The sequence below is a fragment of the Aptenodytes forsteri genome, unplaced genomic scaffold, assembly GCF_000699145.1.
Source record: "Aptenodytes forsteri isolate BGI_AS27 unplaced genomic scaffold, ASM69914v1 Scaffold217, whole genome shotgun sequence".
NCBI lineage: Eukaryota > Metazoa > Chordata > Aves > Sphenisciformes > Spheniscidae > Aptenodytes > Aptenodytes forsteri.
In genome coordinates, this window is record NW_008796222.1 from 2,749,264 (window position 1) to 2,759,544 (window position 10,281).

Below are 10,281 nucleotides of genomic sequence, written 5' to 3' on the forward strand. Positions count from 1 at the left end.
TGTTGACTGTGCCTGATGATTGCATTATTCTTTAAATGCCTTTCAATAGTACCCAGTATAATTTTCTCCATAATTTTTCCAGGAACTGAGGTTAGACTAACAGGTCTGTAGTTCCCTGGGTCTTCCCTCACGCCCTTTTTGTAGATTGGAATAACATTGGCTAGCTTCCAGTCAGCACGGACCTCCCTGGACTCCCAGACCTTTGGTAGATGATTGAGAAGGGTCCTGCCATAGCATCCTCTAGCTCCTTCAGTACTCTGGGATGAATCCCATCAGGCCCCACAGACTTGTGAATATTCAGCTGGTCCCAGAAAGAAGGTATAAGGACAGGTTGGCTCAGCCTGGGGCAAAGATGGATCCGGGGGGGCTGAAAGCAGCCCCTGGTACTTGCAGGGAGGTGATCGAGAAGAGGGAGTCAGAGAGACAAGGGGTATCAGCTGGACCAAAGGAAAAGAGGTTCAGACAGGACTTGAGGAAAAGGCTTTTCCCCTGGGGCCAGCGGGGCAGCAGTGCAGGCTGTCCAGGGAGGCTGTGCTGGCTCTGTCCCTCCTGGGGGCTATTGGAGAGGTGTCAGCTGCAACTTTTAGAAACTGAAGAACCCCACTAAGGACACTTCGCTAATTTGAAATTGTGCTATACTAAACTGAGAAGCTAAGAAAGCATGTCTATTCATGTGGGAATAAAAGATAATTTAAAGACATGCTCATAACTTTGTCTAATACACAAGGACACTTTCAGCTATATTCTGCTACTTCTGAAGGTGCAGGAGAATGTACTATTTACTTCCACAAAAGAAGCTGGATAACTCTCAAACTGGTATAATGAAAACTTTCAAATCAAGAAGAACTGTTAGTCCTCAGAGGGAGTAAATAAATAAAGATGGCTAAATTACTTCTCAGATTCCATTTCACATCACTAAACTTTGTATTAGATATTTACTCAAACAGCTTTTGTTATAATGGAAGTATTTTACTCCAGAACTAAAGTTTTTCTCTTTCCATAACGTCACGAAGAAAATAAAATCTGTGACTACAGGAATATGATCACACGCATCCATTGATATCTGTGCTTTTCTACACAGAAAATCACAGCTCAGGAAAAATAAACTGAAAGGGAGAATGAAGAACTCCAGCTGTACGGAAGAAAGCATATAAAGAACACTGATGACTTAGAGATATCATTATAGAAGCAGCAGTGTAAAAAAAAATTCTTGTAACATGCATATTTAATTAACAAAGTGATATTGTACCTCAGCTGTGATAAACTAAATGATTTATCTCACTTGCTAAGCACTATCCAGGACTCATTTTTAGCCATGGAAGAATTGTAGGTTCAGCTGTGAAACAATGCAAACTCAGAAGGTCTCTAAGTATGAGATTTCAAATTATTAATACTGAAAAATGCATTACTACCACATAGTACATATTTTACATAGTCTTAAACAGCAACCAAAATAAAAGGGTTTCCATCACTTAATTAAGATACTTTTATGGTCCAAGTCCCTCTGAAGTCTCAGTATTTCTGAACCAAAAGAACCAAAATCCTTTCCATTCTGAATGTCTGTAGCACAGACTAGGATCAGGGAAACCTATCTTTGAAAGATTCCTGTGAAACTTTATATTACAATAGAAAGTACTGATGAAGTCATTTCCTCATATACAAAAGTCACAGAGTGCCACTGCAATTCCAGTTTCAAGCTCTGCCCAGATATCCCACACGAGTTTGAGATTAGTCTTTCTGAATTCTCATTTGCACTGCCTCTTTGAAACTAAAATGTAAAACCTTTCTTTCCAATATCAGTTTTATGGGTTTCTTTTGCAACTGTTTCTTACAGGTCAATGGAACTTTTAATTATTACATGGCTATAATAAGCATATTTTTTCTAAAAACATGTTGTCTGATATCAGACAATCAATCAGTCAGATTGATGTGAGTGTATGACAAGTGTGGGCTATCCCACTCCTTTAAAAAGTTGAAGAATAAACAAGGGCGAACTCACAAACTCTTGGCAAGAATTTTCTCTAGCGTAAGTTAGAGTCATTTTGGTACTGAACACACCATGGACTTGCCTAGGGCCATCAATCCCCCCAGGAAATGTGAGCTCATGCACTTGTGGAAAAAATGATGACATAAAAAGATATACAACTCAAAGACAGGTATTTATTTGCCACAGTATACTTAACACGGCCCACTGGGTCAGGACATTATGCAGGCTGGGGCTATATAAACTGGCATTTGGAAAGGCAAAAGCTGGTAAAGGTACTTACAGCATGAACATGAAATACTACAGCACAGTATGGATTTTTTATTGAGACTATTTACACATATTTCTTCATTGTTTACTCTCACCGTTACTGAAAGGATATGATCATTATGGGGCAGTTGCTTTTCAGCTTTTTAGTAAGAAGAGGATTTTGCATGGGTAGTTTTTAGTTTATTATCACTGTACACAAATGTTGATGCTTTTTGTTCTGTGGAAATTAGGAGTCCTGGGTTGAAAAACATAGCTAGGTTGCCTTTCTACTCTTTATAGGAGTGCTTGAGGAACACTGCTTTGCTGATTGATGAGTAGAACATTGAAAGTTAACTCAGTTGCAGGGATGTGGTGGGATACTAGCAGGCAGAAAATGGTAGCTGAAATAATAGATTCATACAGTTCAATGCTGGCTATGACTATAATTTATTCTGAATGTCTGGACATAAATAATTTGTTTTCACCAAGTTACCCTTCAGTAGCTCAGTTACTGGTGCTTGATAAAGAATTGGATGCCTTTGACTAAAGCCCAGTTTCTAATATAGATCCAGTTTTGAACTGGAGAAATGAGAAATGGGACTCTATGGTGTCCCTTGACTTTTTTTTTCCTGCTTTTCCCATTGATCCAGTCCATCTAGCTGTTAAAAAAGTTTTTTCCCCCTTTTGAATTTGTCTGGCTCCAGTTTTTAGACACTGTTTCTATTTTTTTCTCCCCTAGGTTAAAGAACCCTTTCCTGATGAGAAAATGACTAGAGAGAACAATCTAGCAGAGCTGAACACTGAAAAGCACTTTCTCTATTATATTCACAGCATAGAAAGAACACATTTTGGAGAGGCGATAAAATTTTTCACGTCAACGGGGCAATTCCTTGGTGGAGACACTGCTTACAAACAGCACCTTTTTATTGCATTCATATTTGTGTTCACTTTGGTACTTAACAAGTGTAATCAAACGATGGAGAGCTTTAAGTATCTCACTGAAGTATTCTCCAATTCTTTAATAAATTCCATAATTTCATTATAGTTTTTACTTTCCTTTTAAAAACCCTGGACTCCTACATTTTATAAAATAATTTGCTAGTAACTTCACAATGTCTCATACTAAATGAAATTACCTTGTACTCCCACCTCCATTTTTATATAATAATTTATATCTTACTCATTTATGTTTCCCCAATATCATATTCAGGGTTCATGCTTTTTCTTTACCTTTCTTAAGCTTTTCTTCTTTTCAGAGTCACTGATACTGAGACAACCCCCAAATTTTTCAGATGTGGACTGAATATCTTATTTCTAAGTACATACATTTGCTTTAACTGTAGCAAGAAGTCTATCGTTTGAAAGGACCTGGGCTAACAAGTGATCAGGAGGACTATATGACCCATCCTCACTGTTCATTTGCCACTGTAGTAATCTTTGTGTCATCTTGCTAATTAGTTTTGTTTTCATATTTCTTTTAGACCATTGATGAAAATGTTGAGTAGCATCAGACCGGATACTACATGTAATGCATATAGAAACCAAATAGCTCCATTGCATAATAATGCTATATTAGTTTTTGTGATTTATCAACCTTCTCTGGTTATTAACTCCCTAGTTAATACTCCATATGGTTCTGAATGATAATGTTAATTTCACATACCTAATGTTGTGCAGAACTCAGTCAGGTACTTAAGAAAAGATGTCTACAAATAACTGCATGTACATGGTTATTTTTTTTTTCAAATGATAAATGACATAAGGCGTGTTTTAGTCATGAGAAAAACTCCCTGTTGATTCGTTTTTAATTTGGCACCCATCGCCCATCTAGGTCCTTTGCACAAAAGTTGCTCTTCAATTGGTTCCCAGGCAGCACTGGTGAATGGCAGTGTTCCTCTCACTTTGCACTTCTTGCTGAATTTCATGACGTTACTCTTGGCCCAGTCTTCCCTCTGGATGAAGTCTCTACCACTTAGCACACCAACTGCTCCCCCTAAGTTAGTCTAAATCCGTCAGACTCCCATTTCTCTTCTGCAGCTGAAAGTATTCAGTATCTTTTATCTTTTTAGACTTTACAAGAATTGCATTGTTATAAAGGTAAGGTTTGGAAATTATTTTTATGCTATTTACTAGGCTTAACTGGAATCATGAGATAAAGTCTTAAGGAAAAACAAGAAACTCTAGGAGGACAACAACAGAGGAAGATAGAGCCTCTGAGCAAAAAAGTGTATTTAAAATGTAACTTTTTACGTAACGATGCTTGAATAAAGTTTGATAAGTTATTATCACAGGGTCCAAAGTGATTAATATAGTGTTGTAAGGATTTTTATGTGCACAGCTGTTAAAGAATAAACAGGATATATTATGGAAAGATATATGAAAATTAGTAATTCAGGTACCATTGAACTTTTCCAATCAAAACAGGATTGAAATCTCTTTGTTTCATACTTTCTTGATGAAAACTATACTCTCCATTTACTGCTGAATGTACAGGTGAATTTCCTGAGTCATCCCTTTCTATGTTATTCTTCAGACCTTGCTAACTAAGCAAGAGAAAACCATCTTAAAAATCATACTGTTTTGAAATTCATTGTTTTTTCTATTCTTTCAGCTACACTGACTGTGATTTACCACACCCTCCAGAATTCACCACAGCAATGGAATTTCCTTCCTTTAAATGTTTATGAACTTGAAAAAGTCAATATATGAAAGCAATCCTATTGAACTCAGTCTGAACTAACCTTATCCCATTCTAATAGCCATCAGCATATCTGCAGGAATAAGCACTGGTACAATGAAGAAAAATAGCTTTAGTCCCTTTCCATTTTCAAAATTCCCATCCAACAAAACATACCAGTATGTGTTGAACATTAAGCACATGTTTCAATCCTTCCACAGTCATATAAGCATTTAAGAATGTGCTTTGCTTAAGTGCTGCTTAAATCAGACTGACATCAATTTAACTTAAGCATACGCTTAACTGCTTTGCTGGATTGGGATGAGATGGGATAACTAATGTGTTTAAGACTGGAAATGGGCTGCATATGGAATGAAGGCAACGTGATACTATCACAGAGAGTTTTGTATCTGCCCAGACTCCACCATGTGTTTCCATTTCTTTGCTGCCATTGTCAGTTAGGTTCCAGTTCACCACAGCATCTAGGCAAATGACTTGCCATAAAACAGATGGAGGAGGGGCACAGGTTACATCCCCTTCTGTATTACTTCAAAAGCAGAGTAATGGTGAACCCAGGTCTCAACCGGGTCCCAAAATCTGGGTCCTAAAAGAAGACTCCACAGAGATGTGTTCTTTGGGAAAGTATAGAAAACAGCTACCTTGGTACAACTGGTCAAAACTTGGCATGTTCATCCCATACAGACGACTTCTATTTTGGCTTTTAAATATAGATTTTTGGTCCAAATCAGGACTCCTGCAGAAATACAACTGAGAAAATTTATTATTATTTTGAAGAATTAGGACTTCTTTTCTTTTAATTTTTATAAAACTTAAACTAATTAATGGGCTACCCCATCTTTTGAAGATCTAAGAGTCCTTCATAGCAAAATAGAGGGCAGAAGAGGGCTTTTAGGACTTTCAAACTCTATGCCACATAAATAGAAAATGGCTTCAAGAACAACTCTTCCCATGTTTTCTTAGATCAACAGGGAACCCAGAAGTGCTGGAATTCCCAGTCGTGCAGCAATTTGCCAACAGGTTCCGTCTGAAGCAAAGAGCTCACAAGCATGTACAATGCCTCGCCCAGACACCGTGTATATATGTGGCCAGAGAGAGGTGGCCAGAGAACCACACCATCAATGCTCTTGTGATTCTGCAGCTTGGCAGACTCACTTGGTAGGTTTCATTGGACCCCTTCTCATGCTTTGGAGGAAACTCACAGGTACAAAAAAGATTTCTACATAACATCTTGCTTTCTGACAAACCTACATATTTCAGAGAAAAAGAAATTGTTGTAAGGCTTCCAGCAAGATCTAATCCTCAGGAGAAAATCTTTGCTACTCAGTTTAACAGTGGCAGCTGTCCAAGACAAGAATAAGATGTACATGTTTGCAATGGCTTGAGATACTGTCACTTAAGTATAGCAGTAATTCAAGGAGTAAAACACTGGCAATATGCAGCTCTGAATTACATCATCTTTAACCTACCAAAAAAGTGATTGCAGTGAGTAAAGGAGAGATTGGTGCCACTTCTCATTCCTGCAGGAAAAGTCACCATGGCCCTATCTGTCACCCCAAACACTTGAACTCCTCTGCCTTCTCTGGAGGGAATTATGGCTATAGCCCGGTTGCCTGTACCAGCACCACAAATTCTGACAAGGTCATGCACATCAGTAAATACCAATTCTCACAGGGCGGGTAGACAGAGCGTACCTGAACTCAGTCCAAAAGGCACCCTGCACAATAAAGAATTCAAGATAAAACACTCTCATGCAATACAATGAAATAGTAAAAAAACTGTCTAACAAGGTAATTGTAATGGGTAATGGGCATTTGATAACTTAATCTTAGCCTCCTGCTTTTTGTTACCCTGTACAGAAGGTATTATGCTGTGTACATCCCACCATTCGCTCAGCAGCACTGGCGCTATTTCTGACCAGGAAATTTACTTTGAATGATATTGTTGGTTTAAATCTAAACTTCGCCTTTTCTACCGCAGGGATTAATATGAGGATACCACAGAAAGTTCATCCACAACCTTTGCTCTCATGCTGGAAGCAGACACCTATATCAACTGGTGCTAGCGGGTAGACAAATACATTTCAAGGTCTACATGATTTCAGGGTTGATAAAAGTTTATAGAGCCAGAGGTTGCCAGCAAATGCTTTACTACCATTGGATGGTAGTAAATCAGACGGAAACATTTGCTTTTTGTTAACTCCTGGAGAACTAGCCAAGAGCCTAGACTTCAGTGACAGCAAAGCTTTCTCCTACTGCAGATACTCCACTGTCCCTTTCAGCAATGAAGTTAGCTGGGCAGCTGCCCAGCGCTGAGGTAGCCCTGCTAAAGGACACAGCCACAGCTGGGCAGCGAGGTGGGAGAGCCAGCAGTGTGCCATAGTAACAGCAGAAGTGCACATGTGAGGACTGACACACGGAGATCAGTCAGCTATGCAAACAGAGCACCATAGCGCAGGGCTCAGGAGCAGGGTGGGAGACCAACAGCGCATTCAGTCAAATGAAAAGGGTGCAATAAACCCCCTGAGCGCAGTGTGGTTTCTAACCCAGAGTCTCATTTGAAATCAGTGACCTGATTTCAAATCAGGTCAGGTAGAAACCACCTCTGCGTCGCTGTCGCAGCTGCCTCTGCTCTGGCAGGTACGTGGCTGCCTGATGGCAAACGCAGCTTCTGCTTGGGGATCCTCAGCAGTGCCACCACCAGTCACGGGGAACAGCACCCTAAAACATCTGCACTCTTCAGCAGCTCACAGTTTAATATCACTAGAAGTGGAGCACCTTTTTCCTCTGCTTACCACCTGTTATTCAGCACTGAAAAGTGCACACCGTTCCCTATTCAGCTCACAAACTGTGCATCACCTTTCAGGACTTTTTCTGTTGACTGTGACTGACAGCAGTGTGAAGATTAGGCAGCCTTTTAATCTTATACTAACCATGATTACCATCAGTGGAGTAAAAGAGTAATTACCTGGCAGTGCAAGTCGCAGACCAATAAAAGATTCTCAAGGCAGAAAACAGTCATACGCTGTTAAGCTTCCAGCCTATTTAAGTCCATGATGCCTCCCTGTGAAAACTGCATAACTTAATGACAGTTTCCTGGAGGATTTTTCATGAGTCTTTATGACAAAGACCCGTATTTCTCTTTAATAACATTCCTCTACCAAACAAAAAAAAAAAAAAAAAAAAAAAAAAAAAAAAAAAAAAAAAAAAAAAAAAAAAAAAAAAAAAAAAAAAAAAAAAGAGAGAGAGAAAGGTTCAGGAGAGAGAAAGGTTCAGCTATTTCTTTTTAAATTACAAACCTGAACATGATTCTTTTTATCTTAAACATTTCAATATTTTATCTCATCTGGAAGACTTCCATTTGTATTTAAACAGATTATGAGACAATCGAAATGAACAACGAATTTCCAGAAAACTGGAATATCTCAGTAGTATTCAGCAGCTACCTGAAACACTTTCAGCATTAGGAATGCTCACACAGAGACACTTATACAGTTCTGACAGTATATGAGCAGAGATTATTTTGATTTAAGAATAAAAAAAGAATTCATTTCCCCATTACATAGCCATGGGGAATACTAATAGCACTGATGTTACAGCTCTGTTCAGACTGAAATTAGGCATATAATTTCAGATCATGGAATTGTGGTTAGTACCAACCCCTAGACCAGATGCAATGGCACAGATTTCTGTGTAGATAAAGTCTTTGCAGGGGTACCCCACAGCTCTGTATGGTCTTTGTCACGAAAGTATCTGTCACCTGTGTCTTCAGTGCTCTTGATATGTACACTTACTGAACTAAAACATCGCGGGTGTGCTTTCACATGTTCACTCCAACCTCTCTGACACAGCATGAACATCACTGTCAGGACTGAAAAGTGTTTTGAACAGAAGTGTATAGATACCCAAATCTGATTTACAAAGCTTACCTGTTAGCAAATGGTAACTGCTGAGCAGTAATGACATAGGTAGTATTCAAGTAGGTGAAGTCTAGATTAAAGTTTCAGATATCTCATTGATATGCTCTGAGTCACCCACATCTTGTTCAGCCTTACGGGAGACCTTATGTGAGTTAAACTCAAAATGCCTTTTGAAGCAAACAAAACTGATGTGATGTGGCTTTGCAGTTTCTTTTTTTATATATTGATTTTGTTTAAGCATTCGTTAGAAACACCTTGCCCATTTAAATGGGCACTTGTCATACTATAAAGTTATACAAACACAAAAAAACTGGCTTTCAAAAATCTCTCCTATAAAAAGAAAAATGGAGCTAGCAATTTCAAAAGTAAATGTGACTGACCACAGTATTTTCACTCCAGCAGTCAAGAAACATGGATAATAAAGAATAAATATTTGAGCCACAGATATCATTAGAGGTGAATGAACATCCTGACCTTATATGTGGAAATGTGACAGATCATAGTAGTAGAAAACTCTTAAAATAAAATTCACTTATATATTCTCTCCTATTAAACCAGAATGATCCTTGTTCACACAGATTTAAGAGGGAAGATCATATCATGCCATTGGTGACATTATTTCTGTGGTATCTGGGATTTGAAATAAAGGAACCTGAAAGGAAAAAGAAAATATAAAAATAGCTAAATCATACACAGATATCCCCTCGCTGGAACTCATCTGCTTTTTCAGACATTGCTGACAAATCAAACTATTCTCGTCAAATAAAAGCACAATGAGAAGTGCAAGGTATTTGTTTCTTTTTGAAATCTTGTCTTGAAATGGAATTGTTTAACCTCATGCCTTTCTAAAGTTCTCCAAAGAGGCTAAGAGACATAAATGTATGAGTAAATGAACAGTGCATTTTTCAGTATGCAAATATTACAAACTGACTTGATACTTCTTCCCAGCTCCTACAAACAGCTACATAGCTGAACCATCACTGACAGTGACGCTCTTATCTTTCACAAGAAGAAAAAACCTCCATACTGCTCCTGCATATGTGAGCACCAGCTTATTTCTCTTCCACCTACAAATTACTTTTGAAGAGCATCTCAAAGTGTTCCTCAGAGGACAAGATTAGTTAACTTTTTTTACACTGAGCACATCTGGATAAACTCAGTGATTAGTGTATTTGAAAACTATAGCTTCATTTGCATAATGTAAGCTCTACACACCATACAAATAGAACTTGCAGTACTTTGTGAATTCTCCAACATTTTGAATGATTTAGCATAGTGACATAATGACAGCACACTCTCTGTAAAAGCACCAGTCTGATTTTCTTCTACTTATACACAAGACTGGCGGGCAAGAATAACCACATCAAATACACTGTCATAGAATCATAGAATCATTGAGGTTGGAAAAGACCTCTAAGATCATCGAGTCCAACC